At 41.5% G+C, this 11247-nt stretch overlaps 1 long non-coding RNA gene across 1 annotated transcript in view; it reads right to left on the reverse strand.

The window, feature by feature from the left end:
• Nucleotides 1-379, reverse strand: part of LOC137570623 (uncharacterized) — a 26655-nt gene extending 26276 nt beyond the window's left edge. The window contains exon 1 of the long non-coding RNA XR_011031122.1: nucleotides 247-379. This is a non-coding gene — a long non-coding RNA (uncharacterized lncRNA). The remainder of the gene's footprint in view (nucleotides 1-246) is intronic.
• Between the last annotated feature and the right edge of the window lie 10868 nt (nucleotides 380-11247).

Below are 11247 nucleotides of genomic sequence, written 5' to 3' on the forward strand. Positions count from 1 at the left end.
CATAGGTAATTGTACTGTACTGTAAAACAATGTGAGACTATTTTCTTTGCTACTAATGTTCTATTTCTTAGCTGTACTACACATACAGTTCATTATCTCATAATTGTATTATTGCCTCAGGTTTGCTTCAATCCTTGTGCTCATAATATTATGTGTGACTGTATCAGGATGAATATGAAGGAGTTGTTTTCCTGAAGCTAGGTGTACACTGTTCCATCTGTGGTAGATCAGGTAAACCATATCTACCTGTTACTGATCATTTATCTGGTCCATCGGACATGTTTTCACATTGGAATCTTGTCTAATATCGATCTGACAGCCGCTGGCTTTGTAATGCTCGATGCAGTATAATGCTTTTAGGCTGTAGCTTGCTCTGCTATAAACTGCCACAACAAGATAACTGCCCAGTGCATCACATGGCTAAAAAGCAGGCTACAGACTTGGGCCCTTATTCAAGTCACTTTTTCCCCTAAGTTTTCTCCAAGGTGATATTTTCACAAATTAAGCCACAAGTAAGGTAGAAATATTCTGAATAATCTTGCTAATACTTTTTCATTAAAGTGGAGCCAAATTAAAAATACAAGATTTCAGAAATAAAATCTATTTTCTAAATTATAATAATAAATAGCAGCCTTTTTTAGCTGCATGATGACAAATATAAAATATTTTACATTTATTGGAGGAACCCCTCCCTTCCTTTCATATTCCGGCAAACTGGTGAGTAGCAGGTGTCTGGCAAAGGAGGAATTGCTAATGGCTGCCACCTGTATAACCCTAGTTATAAAAGAGAAGGGTGAAAAGCATGCACTGACATGATCATAGGCTTGAGTGTTTATTTATCGCTGTATGTGTCAGAGTGGTGCAACTAAATATTTTAAATTAAAAAAAAGTTTGGTTTGGGTCCGCTTTAACTTTGTGGTACTTTTTCTTTTGCAGAGAGCTAAAAAGTTATTTTAAACAGAAGATGAAAAATTATGCAGGAGAACAGAGGCTCCAAAAGGATAAAAGGAAGCTAAATGAGCTTAAAAAAACGAATTCTTGGTAAATAGAGGAGGGTAGTGGTGGACTTACCTCCTCCAAGTAGACACACAACGACTGTAGTAAAGACAGCCAATATATTTTATTTATGAACTTCAATATGCAACGCGTTTCGTAGGTTTGATCCTGCTTCATCAGGCAATAACAATGGAGCAATAGGATATGTGGTCAGTAGAAGAGCCAGGCACCTCTGGCTCTTCTACTGACCACATATGCTATTGCTCCGTTGTTATTGCCTGATGAAGCGGGTTCAAACCTACGAAACGCGTTGCATATTGCATCCTTTTGGCGCCTCTGTTTTCCTGCACAATATTGAGTCCACCCTGGATGGAGGGTTGATCCCCCTTTTTCTCATCTACAGAGAGCGACTTCTTATTACTGAGTGGGGTCAGGAAAATCTCCCCACCTGCTTTTACAGTGGTTAACCATTTATCATTTACCAGTACATATTACACTATTGTGGCTCTTGGTGTTCCTTGTTTTTATCTCGTTACAAGATGAAAAATGATCTAGAAGAAAAAGTGAATTGAATGAGAGATCTTGTGTGTTAAAAATCATTCCTTGACTGGGTTAAAACTTAAAGCAGTCCAGGTATGGTAGACTGAGTGAAGAGTAGCCATATTCCTTTTCCATTGCACAAGGTATTCCTTTGCCCTGTTTTGCAGCTGTGACCTCACTAAGTGATGTACTGTCGGCTAAACTACATGCAGCAAAGCAATCTCTGTACACACTACTGTGCAATATGTAAATGGAGACGTCGAGCAAGTGGAGTTTCTGCACTCTGATGTTCTTGCTGATCACACAACATATACTGTATGTTTTATTAACACCAATGCAACATATAGTAGAAACAAGATCTTAGTGAATCATGGTCAACGAGAAGCTGTTTAGCTCTGTGATCATTTCCGAGAGATGGATCCAACTATCCCTCTCTTTGGCATGTGAAATACACTGCACTGTTTTGGTAGACTGATTCATGTCCAATATGGGTACCAGCTGCTACCAGTGTGACATGTGGCTCTCAAGGCATTGTAAAACTAAGTGGCAACAGACACAAGTTCTCATTTACAGCTGATACACAATGATGATTTGTTATACTTATTTTCTATTGCCACTCCACTATTTTGTTAAAGGACCGCTATCGTGAAAAAGTAGGCAGTTAAAATCTGACAGAACCAACAGGCTTCTCACGGGGGATTCTCAGGGTTTTCTTTGTTTTCAACAGCGGTTTAAACTGCCAAAATAGTAAGATACTAGACAGCCTTACACACTATTTTGTCTGTTAGACTTTGCAACTGCTGTTGAAAACAAAAAAAACCTTGAGAATCCCCCATGAGGAGATGGACTGGCCCAAAACCTGTTGGTTCTGTCCGTTTTTAACCGCCTACTTTTTATGCAATAGTGGTCGTTTAGGTGTGTGTGTGTGTGTGTGTGTGTGTGTGTGTGTGTGTGTGTGTGTGTGTGTGTGTGTGTGTGTGTGTGTGTGTGTGTGTGTGTGTGTGTGTGTGTGTATATGAATTTATGTATGTGTATATGAATTATTGGCGCTTTCGCTCCAGAAAGTGCAGACAATGATTGAGACATATATGTGTAAGTGTTTGTACAGTATGTGGACATGCACGCAGCATATGTGTGTACTTTCTGCAGAAGATGTCAGTGTTTACATGAAAGCTGTGTCCGGTAGTTTTTACAGGATTTCCGCTCTATTAAACGGAGTTCCTTAGTGACACTTCATCCTGCTGGCTTCTGACTAAGTACAATAAAATGTTCTCCTCCCCCCCCCCCCCCCCCCCCCCCCCCCCCCACACACACACACACACACACACACACACACACACACACACACACACACACACACACACACACACACACACACACACACACACACACACACACACACACACACACACACGCTGTGCTGCGGATGTCTGTGCAAAATCCTCATTTCTGCCATATCTGCCGCTGACTATACATTCCCAGTTTGTGTCAGATCAGTATAATTTACCAACAACTATATAGTAGTAGGGAGACCAACCAGTCCCACCTCACACTTCCAGAGCTGTGGAAATCTGATTCAGAATGCAGAAGAGGCTGCTGGCCTGCATAAGACTCACAGAATGGGGCGCTGTTACAATCAGAATAGCATTGTCCTTATTCAGTCTAATATTCCTGTTAGTTTAGCATTGTTAAAAGAAAATTGCATCAACATATCTGCCAAACAAAATGACTGTGTGACATTTGTCACACCTTTCTGAAGTTGTCACAGTGTCAGATTGGCTCACGCCATTGCCTTGCAGCACCAGAAGGTCCTGGGCTTGTATCTCGGCCTGGAGTTTGCGTGTTATCCCTGTGTCTGTGTGAGTTTAGATATTGATCAATCAGCCACGTGTGTAAACACTCAGCCTTTGTAATATGTCAAGAACTGGATCCAGTAGGAACCGACTTAAAACAAAAAAAATTGTTCTGAGGACAATTGACTGCTTGAAAAGTTGGATGTGGATCCCTTAATGTTTACCAGGCCCAAAGCCACTTACAACACTTAGATGGAACTTGGCCAAGGGAGTTGCTAAAGACTGCCTCAGCTGAGAATTAAGCATGTGTACCGCTGCCCCTGAGAGCATTGTGCTTCCCACTCGCCTCGTCACTTGTGCACCACTCTTCATCCCTCCACCCCACTGCATAGCAACAGAACGTGTCCACTCGCCGGCAGGCTAGTGACGCATCTGTACAGTGTCAGCCCTGTACTGTCACCTCTTGCTGGCCTCTTGCCTTGTATGTGTGCCCAGGGCTTAACTCTATCTGTTGCTGTGTCTGCCACTGTTACCAATCTCATGCTCAATCGTTTCGCTGCTCAATTCCAGATAGCAGTGAATGGAAAAAGATAAGAAAAAAAAAGAGCGGAAGATAAGTGAATTGACTGCGGATTCAAGCGGCATGAGACATTAACCATTTCTCATAAGGACAAAGTGAGGGAAATTCACTGGGGTTTGGCTTTAAATACACATATCTAAAAAAGCTTATCTACTAAAATGTCCCAAGACATAACAAAAGTTGATTAGGTGATACCTTTAATAATTAACTGTACAAGATTTCTTTGCAAAGCTTTCGATACTTTTGTCTCTCCTTCATGCATGTTTCAGAACAGGTTCCGAACCATACAAAGTAGTTGTACATACTCAAGCTTGTATATCAAGCTTATACTGTATGTGACAGCTTTATATGTAAGCTTGAGTATGTGACACTACTTTGTTGGTTCTGATCCAGTGCTGAAACATGCCTGAAGAAGAGACTTAAAGTTTCGAAAGCTTGCTGAGAAATCTTGTACAGTTAAGGTGGCCATACACTGGTCGATTTACCATCAAATTCGACCAACAAATAGATCCCTCTCTGATCGAATCTGATCAGAGAGGGATCGTATGGCTACCTTTACAGCAAACAGATTGTGAACCGATTTCAGCCTGAAACCGTTCACAACCTGTTGTGGTGGTGCTGCTGCCCCCGCCCGCCCGCATACATTACCTGCTCTGCCGGTGCGACTCCAGTCCCCCGGTCCACCGCTGCTCTGTCTGCGCTCTGGTCTCCAGGTCCGGCATGCCTCACTTCTTCTAGCCCGGCAGGAAGTTTAAACAGTAGAGGGCGCTCTACTGTTTAAACTTCCTGCCGGGCTAGAAGAAGTGAGGCATGCCGGACCTGGAGACCAGAGCGGAGACGGAGCAGCGGTGACCGGGGGGCAGTCGCGCCGGCGGAGCAGGTAATGTATGCGGGCTCTATTGCGTCGGTCGTCGGGCACTCGAACGCCGCTAGCGATGCGCTCTTTACCCGCGGGCGATCGACGGTTATTTTCCGCACGGCGCGATCGACGGGGTCGGACGAAATGGATCGAAATTCGGCGTGTAGCGTGAACGATTGGCAGCAGATTCGATCCCAGTGATCGAATCTGCTGTCGAAACGGGCGCAAATAGGGCCAGTGTATGGCCAGCTTAAATCGTTAAAGGTATCGCCTAATCAACATTTGTTGTTGTGTTTGGATTCTCTCAATTACTAAAAGCGGACCACGCTCAACTGGCTACTAAAATGTGTTATTTTGTTAAGCCACACGCCTTACGTGATTCCAGAACACTGCCCAGCCAGTCAGATGACAATACTGGTACTGGTCTCTCAGTATTGTGCTTGCTGTGTCTGCTGCCTGCTGATTGGATGGGGAAACAGGAGCATCTCTCTCACCACTCATAGGCCTCAATTCACTAAGATCATGCTGGAGATAATAAGGCAAGAGAAAACTTACCTCCACATAGTGAGAGAGTTATCTTATCTCTTCATTCCTTACGTTACCTCTTCTGTAGTTAATTTACCTTCTCTGTAGTTAATTTACCTCCTCTGTAGTTAATTTTACCTCCTCTGTAGTTATTTTCACACACAGTTAATGAACAGCCTGTCTTTAACTGTGGGGGTTATTTTAAGGATTAAAGAGTTAACTTAAAGACAGAAGAGAGTACTTTAGGTTTGCCTGAGGTAAAATGTTTCCTGAATACTACATGCCTTATCACCATGGTAACAACTCTAGAAGAGTTATTAAAGACAGGAGATAAGCTTAGTCAATTGAGGCCATTGTCCAGCCACCTGATGCAGATGGAGGTGTCTTCTCCTTAGCTGCACACATAACTCTTACATTACTGAGATTAGAAAGACTTACCTTCACAAATGTTTTTTGTGAAGAAGAAAGAAGAAAACATTATTTCGTAAATAATTTGTATATAACATTTAAAAGAAAGACAACTGAGGAATAAAATTCAACAACTCGGCTGTTTCTTTATAAAAAAAAAAATTACATGACAACCTAATCAGTAACTTGGGAAGCCAGCTGTGATGAAGACTCTATTCCTTCATAGCTGGCATCCCAAGTGGGACCTTGAAGAGAATAGTTGGTCTGGACCTACAACCCACTATCTATTTTTTTAAGCTGCATTTACCTGCATTCTGCTATAATAACCTCATCTTACTAAAGCAACACTGTCAACGAAAGCAACCAAGCATTGAGTAACTGTTATAACAAAGTGTGTCACCTTATGAAGCAGCACTGTATTTTCCATCTCATGGAGAGAATGTGACTATTGTAGTGCTGAAACGTATGTTTGTTTATTCAGCAGCATGTGACTAGATGCTAAACGAGATGCTAATTTTATGCAGATTGGAACTGGGCCAATATAAATCGGGAGGACATGCATTTGATTGGCCCAATTCCCAGCTGCATACAATTTGTATTGGATTTACATACAAGCTGGAAAAATTAGCACCTAGTCCATCTTTACCTGTAACTGAGTTTGTGGACACCCCCCTCCCCCTCTCTCTCTCTATCTATCTAATTAGTTTCAGTCAGAGCTCAGCAAGATGTAAGGAGTCTGCGGTTAATGGAAATGATTAGAATAAAATGAATTCCACTTTAACCAGGTCATTTACCATTCAGGAAGTAGCTTTCTTTATTTTGCGTCTCATTAAAATATTCCGTCAAATGAGTTTATTTGCTAGTAGAACAGTGAACTGATTATGCTAAATGCAGGCAAATACACTCGCAGATATTTCTTCATGAAATCATGGCTGCCTGAGAAGTAACTGATGCTGTGCGCTTCCTGGTGGAAGGCCTGCCCATAAAACCGCTTATTAGAGCAGCAATGCCTCTTGTCCTGGTTATAAAATAAAGCGATGAGCAGTGATTCCTCTGTTACTTCTAGATTTCACCCCCAAATTCTCCTAACGTGAGCAGATTTGCTTCACCAGGGAAAGGGACGTGAGTGATAGCAAATCATATCAACACAGCTTCAGATGAGTTGGATCAGCTGCTAAAAGATGTGATTTGCTAACCCCAAATCCTGATCCCTGAGTGTAGCAAATGAAGCATACTAGTGAAATGTTTGGGCCATCACTGCTCACAAGGCCTCAGTTTCTCTCAGGCGCCATTTTATGTTTGGAAAAGCTGTAATTCCAAGTCTTGACGTCTCCTAGCATAAGTGGGCCGATCCTCCCCTATGCTGAATGAGACAAGCTATTCACACAGCACTTTGACATATGATAACAAAGGGACTCAATATGAAGCTAAAGGAAACCTTAATGGAAACCTATGTGTAGATTTAAGTAAGGCTAATTACTCCTCTACCGATAATGAGGTGCTGAACATGACCTCTGTAAATGATGCTAAAAGCATGGTTATGATTTAAATGTGGCAACTTACCTTGCACTTTACTGCTAGCTATGGCAGCAACGGTTGCATAACATTTGTTGGTTTTGAAAAAGTAACCTTAAAAATAAGTGTTTTTTTTTCTAAAAGTAGTACTTTTGAGGATTTTAATAAAATATTCTTTGTCTTCTGTTAAACAGACCAGAAAGCCTGAAAATACCTTGATATTATATATGTTGATAATAAGTGCATTGTAATGTATTATGATCGGAAACTTTCTCCCCATCTGACGACATAAACACTTTGGTGTACATGACTGCTTTCCTATATGATATTATTCTATATTATATTATTGCTATTCACAGCACTGTGTCTTTTATGTTATTTTTGCTCACCTTGGAGCATGAAACAGACCGAGTATATAAACAGTTTTTTTTTTTTTTTTTCTTTTTGGGAGAATGGTTACCTGTTAGGTATAAAAGCAGCAACTATGTTTACAATTAAAGCTTTCAGTTTTCTGTATTTAGTGTCTGATGTGGGTGTGGTTTATTTCATTTTTTTTTTTATATTTCAGCACTACACAGCATTCTAACAATCAGATCACTGTGTCAGATCAATTCTAATCCTGAAAACAAGAGCCAACATGCTCGGCAGTAACAGCGTGCGATAATCGCAAACAACCAAAGCTGCCGGCAACACCGGGGCTGCCCTGCTGATCCTCTACCTATAATACTTTTAGTCATAGACCCAGAACAAGCATGCAGATCTGGTGCGCTGACTCAAATCTGACTGGATTAGGTGCATGCATGTTTCAGATGTGTCATTCAGCCAACGAGATCAACAGGACTGCCAGGCAACTGGTTTTGTTTAAGTAAATATGGCAGCCTCCATAACCCTCTCACTTCAGTTGTCTTTTAATTTATCTGTTCACACTCACTTTGCTTTACCCCATACGATATGAACAACATTTAAATATTGGTTGAATTATACAAATTGAGATTTATAAACTGATGACCCCTCACTGGGCACTACTTAGCTTCTTATGAACTTTATTCTCATAGGCCCAGTACACACCAAAACCACTAGCAGATCCACAAAACGCTAGCGGTTTTTGGAACTGATTTCAGAGCGATTCTAGGCATGTTTAGAGACGTTTCCTAAACACACCTAGCGGTTTTGGGTGTGTTTTTGGGTAGCAGATTACACATATTGTTACAGTAAAAACTGTTACTGAACAGCTTCTGTAACAAAACCAGAACAGTTTTTCCTACACTTTACATTGAGGACGAAATGCTTCAGAAAACCGCAAACGTGCAGCAGGAGGCATGTTTGTGGTTTGGAAAAAACCTCAAACCGCTGGTCTGCACCATCCCATTGAAATACATTAGCCAAGCGTTTTTACAGGCAGATGCGGCCGGCGGATCGCACCTAAAACCGCTCAGTGTGCACTGGGCCATAGAAAACATACAATTACGGTACTATATGAGTCCAGTAGATGGGGCTTCTTTACTGGCAGCATTGGGTACAGTAATATGCAGATGTTGTACAGTATATCAAGGTGCATTGTTTAAATTGTTTTCATTTCCTGCAATAACCATGGATAATTTGGAATAACTGCATGTGTTTAGCTTAGTCCTTTCACTCAAGGATTACCAGTAGACCACATAATTGGTAAAAAAGGAGCGCTTACAAAAAATGGCCTACAGAATGATGTCCATTATACTGCTGTGGCTGTCACAAGCAACGTCAATGCTTACATCACCCAAACCCTCCGCCAGGTCATACTCCCAAATATGAATATCTGCAGCTTCCCATAAGGCATAGTAATCAAGTCATGCCTTGAAATAACCTTTGAGACACCACCAGTATAGATGCAAACCATATCTCACATGTAAAGGTGCTTGTGATGATCAGGAAGTGTCAGACCATACAGTGACTGATGAGGGCTTGAAGTGCTGGAAACACTCATTATGGTGCTTTCATTGTGTTGGTAAATTGCAGATTCCATTAAACCATTCCCAGTTCTGTGGAGAAAAGGTAATACACCTCTCACCACTAGTGATGGTCAATGAGATGCAAATGTTTATGCTAATTTTATGCTGCCGCTGTGGAATTTGTTTGCTCCATGAGATTAAACAAGATTAGCATAGACATTTTCTTTGCATCTCATTGACCATTCCTGCTCATTACTTGTGCACTGCATCCACATACTGGTCAAGTTCCAGTTTTGTAAGATTGTCTTGCCTCCCATCCCTGTCAGAGAACAATCTCCCAGCTTATTTACATCCATCTCCCCTCCCTCTATACACAGGTATTGCCAGCAGCCCCTCCCCCCCCCCCCCCCACCACTGTTCCCCATCTCTTTCTTTTAGACACACTGGAAAAGTCCCTACTCCCTACATGACCAGTGACACACTGGAGAAACCCCTGCATGGTCAGTGACGCACTAGAAGCCACTGTGATGGAGTTGGTGCATAGCAGGGAAATGTGTAAGAAGCTGCAGTGTTACCCCACTGTTCCCAGCAGGGCCATTTTGACCCATAACCCAGAACACCCACTGTCACTTCCTCTTGCCACTTAAACTGTGGCATGCACATTTAAATATTAGAAAAAAATGTGTGTATGTTTCATTTTGTTTCAAACACATGCATGTTACATTACTTATTTGCCAATGGATGAACAGGCAAGGATAAAGCAAAGGTTCGCTGTGTGCAGTATTTTTTTATTTATTTTTTTGTTAGAAAAATACAGCAATCTGTGTTTTATGGCAATTCTGAAAAATTTGGCCGCATGCGATTTTCCGAAAGTGCTGAAAATGCATTAAAAGTGCAGTACTTTGGCAGTAAGCATGCGGCAAATAATAATAATAATAGTCTTTAATTGTCTGTCATAAGTTAAGATAGTCTTTGGAAGGTGTTTCCATTTTGGAAGGGAGGGCGGGGGGAGGTGTATTTGATAATGTAGCAACCTATGGAAAGAATATTTATATACATCCTCTATAACAAAAAAGAAAAAAAATAATTGGAATTTTATTTCTACTATTCTACACTATTAAACAGCCTGAATAGAAACTCCACTAAGGGCTCTGACACATCAAATAGAATTTTGCTTTCATTTTTTTTAAAAAAAAAGCCTCCAATCGCGGCAAAATCCCAGTGATCATGATTTTTCTAAAAATCTCAAACGCTGCAATTTTGCTGTGATTTTACTGCTTTTTAGTGGAAGTCAATGGAAGTGTTTTTAAAAAAAAAAAAAACTAAAATGACCCGCAAAACAGGATTTGGTGTGTCAGGGCCCTAAAATAGGAATAGGAACTGAATAGGAACACCACTAAAAACTGTAAAATGCGCACAAATTGACTTTACCGCCAGGTACAGGTAGGTCTTAAACTGATCGCTAAATTATTTGCTAAAATGCCCCCTATTTTCCATGAAAATTGATTTTCGGTAAAATAATGCAAAATACCGCACATTTTATGACCTGATTTACTGCATTCGGTAATTTATTACGAAAATCTATCAGAATTGCAAACTGCATATACTGAATGTGGTAAATTACCGTGTATGCGGTAAAACTGATGCTAAAGGTCCGTACACACGCCGGACTTTAGGCAACGACGGGTCCGTCGTTGCCTCCCGCTGGGTGGGCGTGCCAGCGACAGTCCGGCGTGTGTACGCTCTGTCGTCAGACTGATACGGCTGTTTCTGAGCGATCCGCCGGGCGGATCGCTCAGAAACAGCCGTATCAGTCTGACGACAGAGCGTACACACGCCGGACTGTCGCTGGCACGCCCACCCAGCGGGAGGCAACGACGGACCCGTCGTTGCCTAAAGTCCGGCGTGTGTACGGACCTTAACACTACCGGAATTGAGGCCTCTTTGTGTGCAGATTGTCCCAGGTGTCAGTAAAAAAAGAAATTAAAACATTACAAGAATAATGAGCACAGTAATGACCATTAAAATACAATGGCTTTGCTAATTACCCCTAGAGTTTCATATGATCCCCTCCACCATGTCACCATCAGAGTTATAATCCCA

Source organism: Hyperolius riggenbachi, chromosome 1, assembly GCF_040937935.1.
Source record: "Hyperolius riggenbachi isolate aHypRig1 chromosome 1, aHypRig1.pri, whole genome shotgun sequence".
Classification (NCBI taxonomy): Eukaryota; Metazoa; Chordata; class Amphibia; order Anura; family Hyperoliidae; genus Hyperolius; species Hyperolius riggenbachi.